The sequence below is a fragment of the Vidua macroura genome, chromosome 1, assembly GCF_024509145.1.
Source record: "Vidua macroura isolate BioBank_ID:100142 chromosome 1, ASM2450914v1, whole genome shotgun sequence".
In the NCBI taxonomy this organism is placed as follows: Eukaryota; Metazoa; Chordata; class Aves; order Passeriformes; family Viduidae; genus Vidua; species Vidua macroura.
This window is the reverse complement of record NC_071571.1, coordinates 8,104,003-8,126,346: the sequence shown is the minus strand read 5'-3', so window position 1 is coordinate 8,126,346 and position 22,344 is coordinate 8,104,003.

Genomic DNA, 22,344 nt, shown 5'->3' with positions numbered 1-22,344 from the left:
AATGTTTTCATTAGACTTAAAAAATGTTTCAACAACAAGTTCATTCAGAACTGGATAATTGCAAAGCCCTACATGGCCAAAGATCACATTCCCTATTGAAGTGTAGTTTAGACGATCTTTTTAGAAGATAAGTAGATTAATAATAATAGAGGCACAGTTGAGGGAAATTAAAGCTAGTCTTCATGCCTTAAAAACATAAATAAATTGAATTATCACACATTATATTACTGGAGGGAATTTTCTGAACTTTTGAACAAATCTTAATAAATATGCAGTGGTATTCTACTTGTTCATGTAGGCACAATGTAACTGTTTTTGTTGCCCTCTTCTATTTGTCTGTGTTTTTTGTTGCTTGCCCCAAGGACATTAGCAGAGGTTGGTCTCTTCTGCTTGGACATACTGTTTTATTAATTTTCAGCAGTAATGGCATCTTTTGCTCTTGAATGTGAACAGGCCAAGGAAGGGCATTTTGTGGGATGTTTCAGGACATGCTGTCCTCACAGACATGATGTTGGACTGTCCTCCAAGGAAGTTTTGCATTCCTGGAGCAATGCTGGACTGATCAGTGGCTCTGCATGAGGGCAATGCTTAAATAGAAGGGGAGAAGGAAGTTTTGTGTGCTGATGTGGAAGGTTCAGACACATTTTCCCTATGACTCCAGGTGACAGTGGTTTTCTTGTCAAACTATCTTCAACTTCTTCTTTGCCTTATACAAAGGCTCCTCCTTTCCAAGTACAAAGATCAATATCCCATTTTTTTGCTGGACCCATATGTCAATGCTCACTGAGATGGGTCATGGCTTGCACATGGATTTTACTTGGCAAAGGTTTCTTAATAAAGGCAAAGGACTGCTCTTGGTAAAGGACTGCAGCTTTCAAGTACTTCTAGAGAGCCCAGCCAGTGTCTCTGTGCACCTTGGCTCTGATTGCCTGCAGTCTGCTGTGCTCAGATCTTTAAACCAAATATTGAATGTCTTGGATGTTTGAAAATAAGAGAAGACAACAATAGGGTTGCTTTGAATATGATAGTCTCAGCATTACCTGGAGTAAAACCTGGGTCTTCCCTCCCACCTATGGAAAGAATTACTTGTCCCTAAATTACAGGAATTTTTTCCTACTAGCTTTGCTTCAGTCCACATTCTGGGGGATGTTATAGCTCAGGAAAGTCTAGAATAAAGACTATATCTAGTTATCTAGACTGGTTATCAAACAGAGCAATTCTGAACCAACATGCCTATACCCTATCTCAGAAAAATCAGAAGCTCCTCTTTCAAGGAATTTCCTGACCTTTTATATAACTCATGTAGCTTTACTGAACTCTGGGCTCTGTCTGACTGAATACATTTGCAGTATAACCACTGGGATTTTATTGAGGCAAACATTGGACCTATGTGGACTCCTACCACAGAACAAATCTGGGAGGTAAGGCAGACCCACCAAAAAATCCTACCAGAATATGTGATATATTATTAACTGTTCTCTGGTAGAATTATGTTTTGTAAGAAATGCAATAATAGATTATTCTGAGGGTCAAAAGCTACTTAAAGTGAATAAGAACAATGCAGTGAACACACCCAGCCTCTTGCAGCAAAAGTACAACCTACAGCTGCTACTCCATTTCTGCCACCAAAAAGCTGCTTGCAGGCAGGAGAGCTGCATGGTTAAACTGCTGAGGAGTTCAGGCACCCCAGCACAGCCACACAACTAAAACCTTTTGGCAGCAGAGTTGCAGTCTGCACCACTGTGGAAGGAGGAGAAGTCCCTTCCCAAAGCCGTGGTGATCTGCAGTGTGGCAGACAAAGCTCATGTGCTGTGGGGAGCAGTGAGACCAGAGGGACACTGTGGGCGTCCACGGGATTGCCCTGGAACAAGGCTTGGGCTTCTGAACAACACCACATTTGCTTTAAATAACTTCCACAGAAATTCAGCCACTGTGGGAACTAAAAGTCTCCATGTGTCCTTTGGGGCCAGGGTTTTGTGTGCTTCAAGGTATAATGAAGATTAAAGGCAATATTCTTAAATGAGCAGGGAGATGCTTATGCCAAAATATACATGAGTAATCTAGAGCATGATACAAAAATGCAAATGCAAGAATAGAAGGAAATCAGGACACTGTAATGCATATTGCTTTAATTTGAGGAGCAAAGGGATTTGAGTGGATTTCTAGGGTATAATGCAATACAGAATAATACAGTGTTTATGTCAGATATAGCTGACGAAATCTCCCAACAGATCAATGAAGGAAAAGGGTATAAATCAGAAGTATTGGAAGGTGTCACTTGAGAGCAAACCTATTCTCAAGCTGAGGTAATATTTTCTGATACTCCCTGTAGCTGAATATAGCTAATATGAAATAATGTGGCAGAAGAAAAAAAACAACCCAAATGGTACCTGAAGGGAGAATGAAAGTTTAAAATATCATCTTCAGGATCCATCTTCTGTGTAGATGGGTCTGGGTGAAAAACAGCACCTATCATCCCCTTAGCAATCATGAAGTTGGAACAGTTAACTTTGCTGCTGGGACCGAGCTGAACTCTGCCCAGGGCAGGGGAGCAGCACCCTGCACTTGAGCCCCGCCTCAAGGTGCTGCTCAGTGCTTGGCTCTGTGCACAAACCTCTCTTCTGACAGAGCGACAGACACAGCCCAGCTGAAATGAAGGGGCTCCCTGCTTATGAAGTGCCACACATTTCTTTCACATTGCATTTTTTCATTCTTTTTGACTGTGTTAAATCACTTTAAGTTAATGTGCTGGATATGAATAAACAGGTTTCTGTTGAGCATAGGCTTTACTGAAAAAAAAGAAAATTAATGAACTTAACTAAGAGAACTGCTTTACTTTCTCCAATAATTGCTTCTCCTTCATCATCTGTTGAGTTTTAATATGTAAATGAGTGGAGGAAGCCTTCTGGCTTTGCAGTCTCTGTGAGAGAAGGTTCTTTGTGAAGAACCATTTTGGAGGAAAAGGGAATTTGCTGTAAGGTAGGCCCAAGCTAGGACTCATTTATACTGGTTTTAAATCACTGGGCTCCTTTCCTGTCATCACTGATATGAAAGCAGACCAAGGGAGCACCAGCTGAGCACCTCATCTTCTGCTTGGGCTGGACTCTTCCTGCCTGTTCCTCACACCTTCCTAACCCAGTTCCCCCTGGGTTGTTTTATTATTCCTAAATTAAAAGCAAAGAGAAAGATTAATAGGTCATTAAGGGTAGAAGAAGAGCTGGCTACAGTGGAAATGTGTGTCATCCTGCCATCCCAGTCCCCTGGGGCATGCTTTCCTCTCTCAGCTGAGTGGATCACTTCACTCCTGGAGCCATGCAGGTGAGGGCAGGAGGCATGGGCTGGGTCATCGCCACTTTCCACCCCAGAACTCAGTTTAGCAGTGCAGGACGTTGAGATGCTTGAGCATGTCCAGAGGAGGGCAACGAGGTTGGTGAGGGGCTTGGAACACAATCCCTGTGAGGAACAGCTGAGGGAGCTGGAGTTGTTTAGCCTGGAGAAAAGGAGACTCAGGGGTGACCTTAGCACTCTCTACAACTCCCTGAAGGGTGGTGGTAGTCAGGTCTCTTTCTCCAGGGAGCACCAACAGAACCAGAGGACACAGTCTCAAGCTACACCAAGGGAAATATAGTTTGGATATTAGGAAAAAGTTTTTCACACAAAAGGTGATAAAGTTCTGGAATGGTCTGCCCGGGGAGGTGGTGGAGTCACCATCCTTGGATGTGTTTATAAAAGACTGGATGTGGCACTTGGTGCCAGGGTTTAGTTGAGGTGTCAGGGAACAGGTTTGACTCGAAGGTCTCTTCCAACCTTGTGATTCTGTGATTCTGTGATTCTGTGATTCTGTGATTCTAGGGATGTCCTGTTCCGCCTTCAGAAATCATTTTACATGTGTCTGCCCGCTTTAGCTTCTGTTGATTTCTTTATCTACCTAAAGCTTGGAGTTTAATAGATGGGTAGATAGTTTCAAGTTATCCTCTTGTGCATGAATGTTTGGGTTTTTTTCAGATAAAATTTTCTGACATCTCAAACTTTTATCTTGAACATGTATTAGACAAGTTGCTTTTTATATATATTTGCAGTGTTCACAAAGTGATGGCTCTGTCAAAGTTGCTGTTAGAAAATGCTTTTTTTCCTGCACAGGCTGGAGGTGAGGGGAGGGGATGGGTTTGTAAACAACCCTCACAACCTCACTCTGACCTGGGATTCAGCTCCCTCCAGGGTGAATTCTCATATGCAGAGAGAGAGAGAGAAAATAGTCTTGGTCTTGGGCCACCAACTCGAGTTTGAGGTGCTTGGTTTCCACTGCTTCACCATGTGCCTGAGCCCTCCTATGCTTCCTGTGTCCCTTTCCTGGGGGAGAAAAGAGAACCTGCCCTTCCACCCACCCCATGCCTTTGCAGAGCTTCTCAGAGGCTCTCCTGCTCCAGCACCTGATGGTAGTGCTGGGCTGCTCTCCTGGAGGCAGTTTCACACAGGGACCTGCAGTGGGAGGTGGTGTGACCTCCTCCTTCCCAGCTGCCACTCGCAGATTTTCCCCAGGTTTTACAGTAGCTGTTTTAACTGGTTCCAGTGCAGCCTGCATGGAAGTCCTCTCAGCATTCCTCATTTGGTGAGGAGTTATTTTGTGTCCAGCCACACCAACTGCCCAAGTGCAGCTGAGTGATGCAGGTTACCCCACACCCATGGTTATCCTTTTGCTGTTAATCACAGAATCACAGAACGTTTTGGGTTGGAAGGGACCTTAAAGATAATCTGGTTCCAACTCTCCTGCCATGGGCAGGGATGCCGCCCACTAGATGGGGTTGCTCAGGGCTCCAATGTCTTTGCCTTCTGATGATCTGATTTTTTTTCTCCAGATGCAAAATATGAAAGACCAAGGACTTAGAACAAATTTCAAAATTACCTTCAATTATTTATGGTTTTCTTTTGTAGTTACCATTAAAAGCATGGTTTTTAAATATTTTCCTTTCACATATGATTTGCCAGGTTAAATTTGGTTGAATTCAGTACAAAACCTGAACCTCCACATACTATGGAGTAAAATGCAAGTCTCTTTTTACTCAGTATTTTTTATTTTTTATTTTACTCAGTATTACACAAGTTAGAGTGTAATACTGAGTCAACAACCTTCATGAATTCACACTGCATTGCATTTAGTATAGTATTTTTTATATCTGTTATGAATTTAATTCTAAACCAGCACACCTTCTTTCCCATGAGCTGGGCCAGCCTGGGACTTGACTAGGTCACTTCACTTCTGAAAATCACTATTGTGTTGACAATTGTCCAGCCCCCTGCAACTTCCAGGGCTTACTGAATATTCATATTACTATTTCAATGTTAAGGCTTTTGAGTAGGTTCTCTTGCATTTCCGTAGATAAAAGTTTAACAGAGCTGAAACAGAGACTGGCTCTGAGGTGGGAAGGCAGCAAAGCATGAGCAGGGTGCTCAGCACTTGGTAGGAATCGCTAACCAAGAGCCTTGTAGTGGTTTTGAGAAGGCATCAAACACTCTCTTGCTCAGGGTAAAGGAGCTGCTAAAACTAGAAGGAGGATTAATTTAGGAACTCTGATCCTCCATCTCTTCCAGGTGTGCAAACTGGGAAGAGACATGCTGAAGGGAAGCCAGAAGGAAACCTCTGGCAAGGAATGGGGGTCAGAGGGAGAGCTGGGGACCCAGCTGTGGTGTGCCTGGGGAGCTCAGGAAGCCACGTGCCAGCTCCCAGCCCTCAGACAGGGGCTGCAGCTCCGTGTTCCTCTCTTGGGGGGTTGGGTCATACATGCACAAGCCCCCAGGGAATTTTGAGATTAAATGTCACTCTCAGGAATGCAGTAACTTCACTTCTTTTTAAATACCTTTTCAGCCCTTTGCCAGTGATTAAAGTTCAAGGTCGAGATGCATCTTTCCTTGTGGACATTTGCTTTGATTCCTGATGTGCTTTACTGAAAAATCTCAGACATACAGTGAAGGAGGTGACAGCATGTCAGAGAAGTACATATTTAGTTCTAGCAGCGAGTCAATCAGACATCTAGGCAATTACCCTCTGCTCAGGATGACAACTGAGAGATGTGTTTATTCTGTCTACAGGAATCTCTGTTATTTTAGGATCCTTTCCAGAGTGCAACCAGTGCTAACTTGTCAGTACGTGGAGACTCTTGTTTATGCTTTGGTTTCCTATCTGGGTGGGATTATTCAGTTATTGACTTGCTGGCCCCCACTCAACCTTTTAAATTCGTTTCTACCTTCCACACAATTTTTTGGCAGGAGCTACAGGCTGTCTAAGACCGAGCCCTCATATCTTCATCTGTGCTGATGAATCTTTTATCTGCTTTTCAAAGAGTATTAGCTCTTCCATGAGCTGTGAGGTAGCACCTCACTATCGCTGCTGAGACTCTGCATTTGGCTGCGGTTTGGCATCTCCCACAGCCTGACACCAGGGTTTGCTGGCCCTTCCCAGGGCTTCCCTCCCTGGTGGCCCTTGCAGAGACAGGGCTCGCTCTGCTGGTGTGGTGGGATCCCCGTGTAAAACCCTGCTCTCCTTTACATCCCTGTAAAGCCACTGACCTCAGAGGCATCACTGTGGGTCAGTCTGGGACCCAGGAAAGCCACCTAGTGCCTGTCCTCTCCAGACCTACTGTAGGCACACTGCAGGCAGCCACACTTACACCTCCTGCCTGAGTCTGATTAGTGAGCTAAATACTTTCTGCTCCATGGGAGCACCCGGTGCCATATAAGCTGGAGGCTTCCCTCAGGCAATGAACAGATGAGTTTAGCTGGAACAGACTTTGTTATCTTTTGACACTTTACTGGGGAATCAGTTACTTCTGTGAGGAAAAAGGTGTTTCTGATGGTGTTTGCTTTTCTGAGTGGTGCAAAGCCTCTGGCAAGCTACAGAAATGAACCGCAGAGCTCAGCTCAAGGGCCAGCCTCTGTTACCCCCAAAACATCCCCAGATGGGGCAAGTTATAAGCAGCCTACATGTACAGAACAGAAGCTCCCCCTTTTCATTTGAAGAGGATTCACTATAACCTGTACTGCCCTGACAAGGCAAGATTCAGAGCGCCCAACTCCCCTGAGTCCCTCCAGTGTCACCTGGAGCTGAGTACTGCACGCTCTGGGTGGGGTGGCATCTGAACCATGCACACAAACAACTGTCTCCCACCCCACTCAAACCTCTCCCCACTCAAACTCTCCCCTCACACATCCCCTTCTCCCACTGCAAGGATGGCAGGACAAAGAGGGTTTTTGCAGGTTCAGGAGGCCTTTCTTTCTTTCTCTCCCTGGAAGCCTGGTTATTACAGCAGTAGCCTCTAGCTACATCTGTGAAGAGGAGCACCTCCACCAGGCACCTCCTGTAATAATGACTTCTTTTTTCTTTGAACTTGTGAGGCACTGTGGTATGACATTAGGAAGGTGAATCCAAAGAGGACCATAGATGTAGGGTCATTCCAAGTAAACCCTGACGGGACACAAGAGAGGAGTAAGGTAGCAGAAAAATGATATGACAGCACATAATTGCTGATATGTGCAATTACCAACCACTTATCCAAACAGCAGTTGGTCTTAATCTTACAACCTTTTTTCTTGCTAAGGGTATCAGCCACTAAATTGCTTCTGCTTCCTCTGGGACCCAAAGTAATCTTTAGGCTTGAAATTGAGGTATTTTCCTTCCTTTTCAGTACCTACATTTCTTTGCCTTTTTAATATTTGAAGTGGTATTGTTCCATTGTTAATCTTGATAAAAAATAAATCAGAGCTACATGCATTATTAAGACAGAGAAAGAAAAAAGAAGAATGAAAGAGAGAATACATGCTCTACCTAGAGACAGACAGTTATCTAATCAGGCATTGCACTGAGGTCCAAATAGTGCCCATTGCCATCCATGGGCTTCCTGTGGTTGCTGGATACCTTCAACTTCCACTGCCTGTGGTAGGAACTGAGGGTCACCAGCCTTTTCCTGGACCAAGCCATCACATTGCCAACCTCCAGGAGCAAGGCTTGGCTTACTCTATGTGTTTTGCAGCATGGAAATAACAGATCGTCCTCCATACACGTAGATAGAAAAACCCCTGGAAATGTTTGGTGAGCTAGGTCATTTAGCAAATATTCCAGAGGATTGTTGTTGACTCAGCTAATAAACCTTTCCATCACCTCCAAGTGTGAACTCAAAGGCTTAAGAGAGTATATAAGACATAAGATGGAAGCTGCTTATTTATAAGTGGCAGAGCCTTCTCATCATTCTCAGGCCTGTCTGTAGCAATTATGTCGATTCTCAAGCTGTTACGAAGGAGGACTGAGGATCAAGCTGTCCAAGGATATACCTGGAAAGAGGCAGCAGCTTTCCAAGGCAGATGGAGGTGAGAGGATCAGAAGCTGTCCAAGGCATCTGAGTCTTCTGAAGTCCAGCTCCAAGGAGTTTATCCTTGCTGTCCATGAGAACTCCATGCTCAGGGTACCATTGTGGCCAACAGCAAGAGACCAGGTCATGGTAAGTAAGATTAACAACTTACAAGAGAATGTGAGAGCAGAGCACAGTGGCTTGGCTGGCGTTGCATGGTAAGTCTGTAGCAGAACAAGCTTCTGGGGTGGTCCCAGGTCAGATCCCCAACCCGTGGACATGGTTGGCTCAAACAGCTCAGGTCAGACTTCAGTACTGGGTTGACATGTAGCTCTTCCTCACTCTGAGCAAAAAACCACTCCAGCACACAAATCACAGAGTGGTTTGGGTTTGAAGGGACCTTAAAGACCATCCAGTTCCAGCTCCATGATGTCTCGATGTGGGCAAGAGTGTGGATGGCTGCCCATAGCTGCCTGTGGACACAGGGACACACAGGACCTGACTGCAGCAGATCTTGGTGTGATAAATAAAGCAATACAGATAACCAGGCAGATATTAATAGAGCCTGACTCTACTGCATAGTGCCATTCTTGTTTATTCATGTGTTGACCCCACTATTAGCAGTACACATTTCTTAAACAAAATCCATGTCCTGCACTGCTAATTGTTAACATAACAGAGGGTTCGTGAACCCGTCTTTCATCACATCACTTAAACATTATTTAAACAGTATTTTATTACATTTATTTCTTCAGAGGCAAAACCATTTCCTTGCTGTGCCTGTCAACTGATTTGAAAACTAAATATCTAAATTGCTGTAGTTTATTTTGCACAATTTTTATATTGTTTCATTATTAGCCTTGGAGACTAAAACAAAAAATGTAGCCCTCTGTTGTCTTAATTTTAGGGTAACAGAAGACTGCTTTCCCAGGAAAGAAATATTGGCTAGCTTGTTAACAGAATGAATTTTAAACCTTGGTTTGGATCTTCAAAAGTGAGCAAGGGAGTTAGAAGCCCAAATCCAGTGACTTTCAAAGAGAATTGGTTACTTAAAATTCAGAGGCCTCCTTCAAAAGCTCATCCCTAATCTCTTCAGAACCATTTATTCTTCATTGTAATTAACTGTGGATTTAGACTTCAGTACAAATTCACCTTGACTAAAATTTACAAAAGCATCCTGAAGTCCTGTTTTCAGAATGGTTCAGGCCCCAGAAAGCCCAAGCTCTGCTGAAAGTCCCTGAAGTTACCAGGGCTGTACCTAAAGCGTGGCACTGAAGATCTTTCCTGAGCTCCTGAGTTCAGATGTTTGCATCTGGCACATCCAATTTCCACCCCACAGCGAGGCCTCTGCACCCACTGCCTTCCCTCCCACCAAAAGCTGGGGTGTGTGGGCCACAGGAGTAGAACAGTTGCTCCTGCTCATTCTGGACCTGACAAAGGTGGCCAGGATGGTGAGATGGGCAGCTAAACACACCTGGCCATGATCTGTTTTGGTTGATGGGCCAGACAATTAAAAGAATGCATTTTATTAGGATATTGGTCTTCTAGAAGAAGGGAAAGATTTGGCTTGGTATGTGTGAGTAGGGGTTCATATTGTACTTTGAAGTGAACGTAAGAAATGGATAAATATGAAAATAGGTTTTTTCTCAGCTGAGCTGTTAAATGTGTAACATGTACAGTAGGTTTTAAAAGAGTGGCATAATCACCTCCTGTCCGTTCATTGCTCTTCCATTTTTGCAAAGCAAAAGGGGCAATGAAACCCAATATTGAAAGTAATGTCAGAAAAGCAAAGAGAAAAAAAAACTTTCTGTGGGAGCACTAAGATTCCCACTTCTCATGGCGTGACTGCAGAAGTCTCAATTCCAGGCTCTGTTTCTGCAGAACTCTGCCTATCTTTGTGCACATGAGCCATTCTGAAAACCTCTGTTCTCCTCTGATCCCAGCATGTTCCTCTGTGTTCTGAAAATCAGGGCTGGGATCCAGGGGCTGCTGGCTCTCAATTGCTGCTGGGTGGAAAAAAGGGAGCTGAGAAAAACCTGTGTTCTGTGTTTTCCACTGGCCAGTAGTGGTAACTCCTACTGTCTGAGAAGCCCCAGAATAAGATTTCCCATCTACTGATTCACACAAGAGTTTTGGTTGCTTTTGGTATGTTGGGGTTTTTTTTTCCTCTTGTTTTAATGCAGAAAATGCTGATTTGCTGAAGACAGCCCTTTTTTTTTGAAGAATCACATGAAGCAGCTCTGATGACAATTTCATAAGGGCAAAATGTTTAGTTCCAGGAGAACATTCCTGTGCAAGGCTGGATTGCACCTAGACAGAGCACATTTTGGGAAGAGAAGGTTATATGGGCAGGTCTGTCCTGGTACCCAACAAGGCAGGGACCAGATCCCTGCCCTGTAAACAAAGGTATGACATGGATTGGGTCTGGATTCATGCTAAACATTCTTCACCTTAAACTGCTCACTGCATCCCTCACTGTCCCCATAAAATATTCTTAAATAGTGATATTTGAGATGAGGTTAATGATATGGATGGTACAAGATCAGTGCCTGAGCCCATGTGTGACACTTGGCAGCCAGAACCCTGCCTGACACCAGCTCTCCCTTCTGGATACCACAGGCAGCAGCAGCCTCAGTGCCTCCACTACTGGTACTCCTGGACATTTTTTGGCACCCCAATTTCTGATTTTCCCCAGAAAAGTATTGATTATTCTGGGATTCATCTTCTGTCTTGCTTTGTTTTGTATTTATTGAACAGAAAATTCATCCTAAAGCCAAGAACCCTTTTTTGTTCAAGTTTTTGTGAGGCTTGTTACATTCAGTAATCAGTTTTGGTTTCAGTAAATCAGGATCTGTGTGAATGTGTGGACAGAATAAAATACAGCTCAGAGCAACCTCCCTTATAAACAGCTCTCCCAGTCACAATATCGCCCTACATTTCTGCCTCTGATTTTGCACTGCTTGTCTAATTATGTTGGCTGCTGTGTAATTATTTTCATGGAACAATAATTTTAACAGCGTGCAGTTTATCAGAGGTGCAAATTATACATAATAACATACAGCAATTTTCAGTTAAAACTTGCATAACATTCAAAAGTCCTTGCATTTTTCAAGAAATTGAGGGGGGGGGAAGTATTCTTCATTTTGTATCTATTCTTTTTCTTAAAGAAAACAATCTAGTGATTTTCCTGGAGTCAATTAAATACATTTGAAATAAAGCACTTTTATTTTGGAACAAGACTGTCCACATGGGGAGTTAATCAAGAATAATTATTCCTCTCTAAATTCACATCCTCAAACAATTTGAATTAAATCCCCAGTATAGACGAGCCCTAAATGTCAGAGGAGGTTAAAAAAAGAGTGAGCCAGAGGAGGTCTATCATATCAGGAAGCACTGGGAATGAAAACCTTGTTGGGCACCCAGGCCAGGCTGGTGAGGAAAGCCCTGTCCAGGCTGCCTTGCTCTCTCTCCCCACCCTTGGTTACACACACACTTGCTCAGTGATGTGAAGTCAGCCCCACACACATTCCAGCAGCATCATCAGTCCATGCACAGCTGGTGGTGATAGCAGCATCAGGAAGGGAGATGCTCTGATCAGGTGAGAGCAAGGGTAAACATATTTCAGGGAAAGAATTTTGCTCAGGGATGCCTTTTCCCCTTGCTCTTTCAGCAGGCTGGAGGCAACATGACTTTGATACCTTTCAGAGTCAGGGAGTTATAGGGAATTTAGGCACGCCTGTAGTTCCATCTCAGAGCTGCCAAACTCTGGTTTTATTTAAACCCAGGTTTTTCTTTCACATTGTTGCCAACTGAGCAAGGCAGTCTGTAGCCATTATTTCTCTAAAACAACAGCAACACCACAGTGACTTTGCTGTGCCAAGAGCCAGTGGCTGCAGCAGCCTCCAGAGAGTGTGGAGGCAGGAGCAGGTGTCCCTGTCCTCTGCAGCATCCCTACAGTAAAAGAAAAATACTTTAACTCTGTTTACCTGCATGGTCCCCCAAGCAAACCACTGCCTAAGCTAGAGGCAAATCCTGTAGCCATCGTACAAACCCTGCAGAGGTGGGTGGGAGGTGGCTTGGCCAGGATTTCCATCCACAGAATTCCAGTGTGGCACAAATGTCTGAACTCAAGGTTTTACCAAACACAAGTCATGTGCCTTTCAATTTGAGCAGCACTTGCGTTTTGAGGTGATTCTCTGTTCACAGAGCTTTTCTTACCAAAGTGTACACTGAGGTTGGCTCCTCTGCAGGTTTCACAGGGAAATGGGGCTGTCAGGCAGACATGAAAGGAAACATCTTTATAGATAGGTGTGGAATAGACAGGGGCTGGAATTAGATGATCTTTAAGGTCCCTTATAAGCCAAACCATTCTATGATTTTGTGGTTCAATGATTCCATGTATCTTGATGCTCCTCTTACGGGAGTTGAGCCAGGCTGGTCCCCTGGGCTGGATCCCATAGCACAGCATGGGCTGGGGTGCTTGGGTTTGTTTTTTCTGAATGGAAAAAAAAAAAAAAAAAAAGAGAAAGAAAAAAAATTGCTTTTGAGTCAAAACCCACCATCCCATCCCAGATTCCTTGTCCCCTCCTCTTCATTCCCTGCATGCTCTAACGCTCAGGGATGCTCCAGATCCTTTCTTGAGGAGGGCCTATATGAGTTGGAGGGGAAGAACAAGCTCAGAGTCTTGGAGATGAAGGACACAAGTAGCCACTAGAACTATTTTGGGAAGAATTTCTTCCTCCTGATAAGGACTAATGGGGACAAATCTCAATGGTAACATCCATCCACAAGGGAAAAAATGCTATTGGTACACAAAGGTGACAGCAAAATGAAGAAGAAAGGAGACTGCTGGCCCTCATGGGCACCTCAGGCCAGGCACTGGTGCCAATACATGGAGGGAATTCTTTCAGAGGCAGAAAGTCATAGAGCAAACCCGCAGATTATTCAGACATCAGGGAAAAAATCAAGTTCTAGTACTGGCAGGAGTTCAAACCATATGGAAATGTCTGGAGCCCTTGAACAGCAAGAGGATAAAGCACCACCTGACTGTCGGTGAGCAGGCCAAGGGCAGGGGGTGGTGTAAGATGCAGCACTTGGTACCAGAACTTCAGCTCTGCCCAGAATCACACCCAAGGACTGGGGCAAGGTTTTTTACCAGTTCTGAAGGAATGGCTACTTGTAATTTTTTTTTTCAGAAGAATGTCATTGGATGTTGTCCAGAAAGTTTACTCTGGAGTTATGTAACACCACTTTGTCATTCCTGTGCTCAAACATTGTGTTTTTAAGCCAGGGCATGGAAATACCAGGGTGTGAATGAAATCCCTTTTCATCTGCTTTGGGTCATGGCAGTACAATCCTTCATCTGTCCAATTTCCAGCTGTGTGGGTAGGAACCAGCAGAGCAAGGCTCTGTGTCTGACTCAGTTCCCAAAGGTGGTTGGTTTTCACATTCCTCTGATATGGTTCTTCCATGCTGCATCTGGAGAGTGACTTTCCCCCTTACCCCATGTCTGATCACTGCTCTTTGATCTGACAAATTCTTCTTTTTCTGGGTCATGGTAGTGTTAATTCCGGTTTTAAGGAAGAGGAAATCAACAGACAGTTATTGTGGATTTTAGTCAAGGTTTTTTACTCGAGGGAGTGCTGGAGCAAACACCAAGAAACTTGTTTCTAGAGGATCCTGAAGTCACTGTACATGCAGGCAGATGTGGCCAAGGAACTGGAGACAAACAGGATTGCACGAGAATTGTCGCCTCAGCAGGAAGTTGACAGAAGATTGCAATGACCATACAGGAAAAAAGTGGCCATACTGAAAAATAATCCAGTTCTCACAGAAACTTATGGTGGATCCTGATCTGTTCCTGTGAGGGCAGAGCAGTAACTCCTGTCATCTCTTCATGCCCTCTGCCAGCTCTCATGCTCTCTGTCTGGGAGAGGTTTCCTTCTCTCTGCTGTGAGTGGACATCACACCTGGTGATGACACGCATGTGCCCGTGGTGTTGATGCCAGCTGGGGTTATCATTCCAAGTGCCAGTTCAAAATCCAGCATTTATCTCCAGAATGATGAGAAGACTTCATGAATCCTTGAATAATGGCTTCAGTAGCCCGAGTAGTGATTCATGAAGACTCTGACTCATGTCTGAGGGCATCAGGCTCTCCTGGGCTGTTTGTTTCAGCAGGTTTGATGGGACAGGCATAAGCAAACTGAAAGGAAAAAGACCAGCTCAGTCCAGCTCAGATACATCAGCTTCTCAGTTTCAGGTGGAGAGATATTTCCCATTTCAGGTGCTCCACCTGTAATGAAGTGCACTTCTGCCAAGGGTGGATATCACTGAGGCTTCCATTAAAATAAATTAAATTAGGCAGTTATCCTATTTCATGTAAGTCACTTTGGTGGACTGGTATTAGACTTCCTCTGGAGTTATCATGATGTAACATAAATGAGAATAAATAAATTCAGACCATTTCTCAAATTAGAGAAATTAGGAATTATTATTATTTCTATTATTAATTCTATTATTATAGAAACCACTTTTCTACTGCTCTCCAAAACAGGAGTTAGAAAGATTGAAAACCTCTGCTGCTGTCCACCCCTTTTTGTCACATGGGTTCTCTGATGATTTCTCTCAAGTCTTTACTCTGAATCTTTGATTTCTTGGGGTTTTTTTTCCCAGCAAAAGTTTTCTGTTGCAAAAACTCATTGAGGAAAGTGTCTGTCAGACCAAAGTATAGAGATGGATGGACTTCTTAATACTGCCTTGGACACTCAGAGAAGTCACTGAACAGGATTTAATCTAGTGTGTGACATGAAAGGTTGCTCTTCAGCTAATACTCTGGGCAGGTTAAATGTAGCTGTAGGGTCAGATCTTGCAGCAGGAGAAAAATATTTAAGTAAAATGTCAATTCTTCAGAATGTCAATTCTGCTAGCCATGAGGTTACCAAGCTTGTTTGGGAAAAGCTCCAAGTAATAACACTGCTGTGACATAAATGCTTCTTGTAATTCCCCCCTTTAAGTTTCACACCATGACTTTGCTACAGTGTTCTCCACCTCACATTACTGTGCCAGCTGATGTCTGCTTCTGTTCATCAGGTGGAGGTAGAGTCTCCAGACACACAAATTTCAAGTCAGGGTATTTGTCTGAATTGAACTCTTTGACAAGTTCCATTATTGCATTTTTTAGACCAGATAGAGAATCCTGACAAGTCTCAAAAAAACAAACAAACAAAAAAAACCCACAAACAAACAAACAAAAAAAACCCCACAGCAACAACAACAAAAAACCCCAACACAACCAACCCCCCACAAAAAAAAAAATACCTCACCCACCCAAACAAATAAACCTTAGAAGTTCAAGATTTTTTTTCTTCAACTAATTATCAAATTCCAACTTTTAGCAGTAAGGCAGAAGCGACTCCTAGCCAAGGCAAATTATCCAGATGAAATCTGGTATGGATCTGTAGGCTGTTTTGCTCAAATGAAGTGCTTCAGGAAAGCACAAACATATTCTGACTGCCTGAATGTCAGCCTGAAATCCCATTTCTTCCTGTAACACTGAGTGCATGAGGCATTTCATAGGTAACAGTGTCTGTGGCTATCTAAGCTTTTTGTGACTACTCTGGCTCCTGCTGTAGCTACAAGGTAAGAAGCCTTGCTCTCATCTCCTATCTTTGCTACATATGTTGGACAGACAACTCAGAAAAATCCACTCTGCAACTCATTTAAGCACATCTGAACATCTTTATTGGATACCTTTTCAGACAGGCACTTTTCTACTGAGTGGATTAAATTCTCTCAATACACAACAATATTTCTGACTCTGAACATGAACAGGGATTTACCTTTTCCCCTTTGCAGTTCTTTTTCTTTCCCATTAAAAACAGCACATCAGCAACAGGAGAGACCAACTCCACCAGCTTTTGCAGAGAACCAGCAGCTGTGCCAGCAGCAGTGAGTGTTGGCATTTCCTAGCACCCATCCCTACAGCCACGAATCCCCCTGGCAGGGGGGAGCATCCCAAGGGGTGCAGAGGGTATAATGTGTCTGTGAACCATTTGTCTTCTTTGTGCTGAGATTATGACACTGACTGCAGCTGCCTTTGTGGTTTATGTCCTTGTCCCTTAAAGACAAGAAGCAGTTTTTAAAACTGGGGGAGATAAGTATGCTCAGTGTGTATGAGCACTGCTCAGTGAAGCAGCTACCAAACTGCCTTTTGAATAACATCCCTGAATTTACTAATCTCTGTGCATAAAAGCAAAATATTTACACTCCTAAGTCAAAGGCTGGGATCTTCAGTTTGCTCAGTGCTGTCTCAAGTCTGTTCCTCTTGGATACAATGGCAGATTTACCATCAGCTTCTCTGGGAGTCATAGTCAGGCCAAAAACAAGGGCTTATGGAAATAACATCCATAGTTCCTAATCCTTTCCTGGAAGACTCTCCAGAAAAGCTGTACTGGCAAGCATCTCCTTCCCCTTCCACAAAAAGTTGTATTTGCATTTTATGTAGTGTCCCCATCTACTAGATCCTTTAGTTAAAAAAAAAAAACCTGAAGCAAGCAGAGATATTTAATGTCCATGCAACCAGCAGTGTATGTGCATGCAACAGTGGAAAGATTTTGCTTTCAATCTAGACAAACCCATCTCTTCATGGCAAGGATATCTACTTTATGATGCTATGAGTAGGACAGTATTCCTAGGCTTCCAGATTTCAGAATTTCCTTTGCACAATACTACTTTATTTGTTCCAAAGCCAAGGTAAACTGGGTAGGTACCACATATTTAACTCCCTAATCCATTGACATAGAGCAAGTCTTCCTTGCAGTTCTCCATTTGTTGTTCCATTTGTTGTTCCAGAGCATAGCTTGAGATTCCTGTGCAAAGCACAGCTCTTTGTAAGGACTGCTACCTAGATCATCAGCTCAGTGACTGTACTCTCAGCAAGTGCTTCATGGCCCCATTTCTGCCATGCACTGGGTACTGGGACACTGCAGGCAGGATCAAGGAATACAGAGAGAACATTCTGCCATAATAAAAATATACATCCAGAATATCCCTGACTAGTCAGTGTGAAGAGACCTGTAACGCAATATGTATGTTTGGATCTCTCTTTTACTTCCTTTATATATATGGCTTCCTTATTTCTATCATTTTCTATCAAGATATCCAAGATTTATCTATAGGTTTGAGACTGAAGAGGGTGTGGACTACCTGAGTCTCAGTGCTCACTGAAGACATTTGCTGTTTCGTGCTGTAAGCTCTCTGCTCTGCCTGCTCTGTTTCTCCTGGCTACCTTTCACTCCCTAGCTTTCCATATTTCCCAGCCTGAGCTCCCCTGAAGGGCTGAATCAAAGTGTTGAAGAAACTAGACAGACATCGCCTTCTGTGTCACCAGGTACAGAATTGTTTGCTCACTGGAGCTGTAAAATGCTCTCACAGCCTCGACATGGAGAGCCTGGCTCTGCAGAGTCAAGCTCAACAAAGCTCGTCCTTTGTGTCTTCCACAGCACAAATCTCCAGGCTCACTTCTGAGCTGGACTTTTTTTTTAATGGGACACAGCTAATGGGACTTAACACTTCAGAGGGGTTCAGTTTGCATTCAACAAATGAACCAATTCTGCTTTCATCTGTCATAAGTCACACGCATTTTAGAGCCTTTAAAGGGAAATGATCCAGGAGGCTTGGCAGGAATTAAGGACCTCTCATTTACTTGCTGATCAGTTTTGTTGTTTATGGTCTTCCACAAACAGATCTTAACTGGGCTGTGGTAGCAAAAAGGGAAATTTGCTCTTGGCATTTCCCTAAACACCCTTCAGCCGTGCTATAACCAGGCAGTGAGCACATCCCACTCTTGTGTTTTTCTTTAATGAGTCTCACTTCCACTTATTTTTCCTCTAATGCTGCACCCTTACCTTTTTTCAGAGACAAATACTATTCAACTTCTTGAACAGGCATGTTGCCCAGGAATATTGGGATGCTTTTATCATGCAGTCCATATACAGATTGCTTTTCTTTGTTACCTGTCCCTGAAGTCCCCTGTCAGGGATGCTTTTCTGCTTTGTGTTTCTTTCAGCGTTTTTGTCTAACCTCAGGGCATTGAAACTGAGACCCTTTGATGATATTCTGTGAGGTCTTCACAGTGAAATAGTCATCAAATAACTGCTCTGACATATAGGTTGGTCTAATTTGAGTTTAGTTTGAAGAATTCAGCAGCTGACCCATCTCATGTCTTACTCAGCCTGAACTAGCCACAGGAGTGACTCCACTGTCATGGAGCCTGTGTGACTCAGGATAAATCTGCATGGCTCAGGATGGAAAAGACCACCAGGGAAACCAGCAGACATTCAGCTATCTCTCTCTGTATGCCTCTGCATTGTGTTTGGTCCAGCTGATTCCAGCTACTTCCACAACAGCTTCACAAAAGCAGGGTTTGGGCAGCCCCAGGAATGCCCAGGCAGCAGCAGTGCAGGAGACACTAACCTGTGCCAAGATAGCTCTTGGCTGAAGTCAGCTTTGAACTCCACAAAGCTGTGGCACTTCCTGGCCTTTGTTTGATCTCTTCTAACACCACCATCATCCCAACCCTGGTCAGGATGCCCAAGTGCAGCTATATCTCCTCTGTCCCCATAACCTGAAAGGAGCCTGGCCTGGACTTCAGTGCCTCAAATGACAAATTGCTAGAAGTGATAACTCTGGCTAAGCTATGATGGTGTCTCCACAGGCTTTTGGAGGCATTTCAGGAAATATTAAAGTCATGACACCCAAAAACTAACTTCTGCTTCTGTGCAGAGCATCCCCTTTTCCCAGTCATGAAAGATGATGAAAGAAAGATTAATTCCTCCCTCTTCTTGGTCATCTTCATGCTCCCAAAACTGGACAAATATTGGTGCCACCTTTGGGACACTTAACTCCTATGCACAGCGGTCTCATCAGCTCCATGTTCTACCCTGTGGCAGCTTCCCAAATGACTTTAATCAGCAAAGGAATGACATGGACCTGCTGGAGCATGTTCAAAGGAGGGTCATGAAGATGATGAGAGGGATGGAACCCCTCTCCACCAGGTAGAGAGAGTTTGGGGTTTTTAACCCAGAGAAGAGAGAGCTCTGGGCAGACATTATTGCAGACTTTTGGTATGTAAAGGAGCCTTGCAAGAAAGATGGGCACAGACTTTTTAGTTGAGCATGTAGTGATAGGACAAGAGTTAGTTTTTAAGCTAAAAGGCTAGATACAAGGAAGATATTTCATACACTAGCTTGACTTGTAACCTGCCTGCCTTTGAGGGTTGTGCAGCACTGTATACCACTCTTCTGCTGGCAAGTAAACCACCCACTGTAACCCCTACTGCTGCCAGGATTTGGATCCTGGTAGTCTTCATCTCTGTTTCCTTGTGGTGCTGCTAAGCCTCCTAAATTACTGAGGATTGAAGGTATTGGCTGTAACCTGGAGATTTTGATACAAAAAAATCAAAATGTTAAGCAACTTTCCATTTCTTCGGAGTCTCCTTGGGATTTTCATTTCCTGTGTCTAAAATGGCAGATGCAGATGATTTGAGGTGTCATCTCCCTGGCATCGAGTCCTTATTTCCTCTATGCTGCAGCTGCCTGATTTGATTGCATTGGTCTCTCAGCCACAAAAATATCCAGCAGGGCAGCTCTCGCTCCTGCAATCAAATAAAGGCATTTCTCTGTTATAAAAGACTGGAAAAATGACTTGTGCAGCCATCAAAGCATCTCATAAGAGCAGCAGCAAACACCTAGGTGGCACTTGGTGAGCACAAGAGACAACAAGGGGTGAAACAGCAGCACGTTGTGCTGGGATCCATGAAGGCTTTTCCCTGTCCCTGTGCAGTGTCAGCCCTGGAGGCTGCCCTGGCCATGGGCTCCCACACCTGGTGAGGAGCTCCTTGGATTTCCAGCCCTGGGCAGTGAAACAGCTGAGGATGTGCTTTGGAGGTGCTTAAGTATAGGGTTCAGTACAGTACTGTTCAGTACATCTGTAATACCTGGCTCTGAAAATTAAAAAGGGGGGGAATTTTGTTTCCAGGTGCAGCATGAAGCTGTAAAATGAACAGCAATTTTTCCTTAAAAAAAAAAAAAAAAAAAAAAAGGGTGGGAGAGAAAAAAAGAAAAAAGTATTTAATTGTTTCACACATTAGAACTTAAAGTCTTGAGTGCACAGTCCCATTCTCCCCTGGTTTATAAAAAGGTGACTGAGGACAACAAACCCTGCTCTGTGTGTGTGGTGGTGATGTGCCTTTGTGCAGAGAAATGAGAAGAATCAGCCAAGTCACAAAAGGCTCCCTGAGGCACCCCGAGGTCTGAGCGGGGCTGGACTGCACTTCTGCCTTTACACCTCTGGGCTGCAGGGCAGGCACTCTTTCGGGGCAGTGCTTTCCCAAAAGGATGCCCCCAAAGATGACCTGACCAGCACTCACAGACAGGGGAAAAACACTCAGAAACAGGGGAAAAGCAGAGCTTTTATGTTGGTGTTTTTTTTTTTTTTTTTTAGCTAGCGTTACCTCTTTCCTAAACTAAAATCATTTTTTTCCCACAAAAAAAAAAAAAAAAAAAAAAAAAAAAAAAAAAAAAAAAAAAAAATTTGCACTTGGTTTACGTGAGTTGTGGGAGGAGTTTGTGGATTTGAGGTTTTGCCATTTATTTCCTTAACTTAGACAAACTAATGAGGCTTTTTGAGCTTTACTTGTCCATTTTCCACATCTTGCAAAATATTGTTAAAGGGGAAATGCTCTCATAAGCATCACCAAAATTACATAATCCTGTAAATATTAAATTTTCACTCAAAAATAAGCTTATAAAAGACTGGCTCTTATTTTCTTCAGAAATTTCCTGCAATTCAGATTTAATCCTCTCAAAACAGACCCTTTCTGAGCATTTTCAGAGTAGTTATGTTTGACCAGAATTTTCAAAGTAGTGAAGAGTTTTCTTTAAGTCACCAGTATTAAACTTTCTATGAATCACTGGTAATATTATAGGCCAAAGATGTAGCTATAGCTTTTCAATTCCTGAGATTCCTCTGAGTCTTTTGGGGGTCTGTAGGATTTATTGACAACCAAGATCAGATGGGCTCTGGTTGCCTTTAATCCAGACTGTAACACACATGGCTCCACACGTATGGATTACAAACAGTAGCTGATACTTACTGCAACTGTTGTGCTAGAAGATTTACAGTAGAGTATCAGGAAAAGGAGAATTATTTCTTTAATCCTCTCCCTTTAGATAATCAGGATAAAATTTCCTTTCTTCTTTTTTTTTTTTTTTTTTATTTTTTACATCTTCTTGAGCAAAATATTGCACTAAAAGCACTTTTCTTCAGAACTTTTCCTGGGAAGAAGGAAACACTTGGCCAAACCTGGATTCTGGAATTGCCATGCACATCACCAATGGATGTGGCAGTGGCTGAGCTCCCTGCTGACACTACAAGACCTTCATGTTGGCAAGGAGAATATTGCCTGCTTGTCGCTTCCAAGGGCAGGAAATTGCAATGCTGGGGCAGCCCTGGCCCCTCAGTCCAGTCTGGGAAGTTGGGTTCCTCAAGCAAAGGCAAATTGCACATTGCACACTCAGTGGGGTCTGTTGCAGACGGAAGATTTACAGTAATTTTCTTGGCTTGGCACCCTTCAGGCCCTCACCAGTGTGTTATTTTAAATAGTATTGTTAATATTAATTTATTTGTCAGTGTCCTGTATCCACACATACCTTTTGTGCTCTGCAGTGTGATGGTAGTGGAGGCTGTGGGTGCTTTCAGCAGTGTTTGCAGCAGCCCTGAGGACAGCCTCGAAGGCACTGCTGCATCCCAAGAGATGATGCTGAGATCCTGGAGCACATTGGAACCACAGAAACACTGAGAGGTGAAAATTAACCCAGAATCTAAACTGACACTGAATGCTGGGGGAAAGCAGCATAGGGTGGATATCCCTAACCAGCATAATTTGTATTGTGGTACTGCTAAAGTTTGTTGGATATTTCCAAACAATACACAAAGATTTTAAGC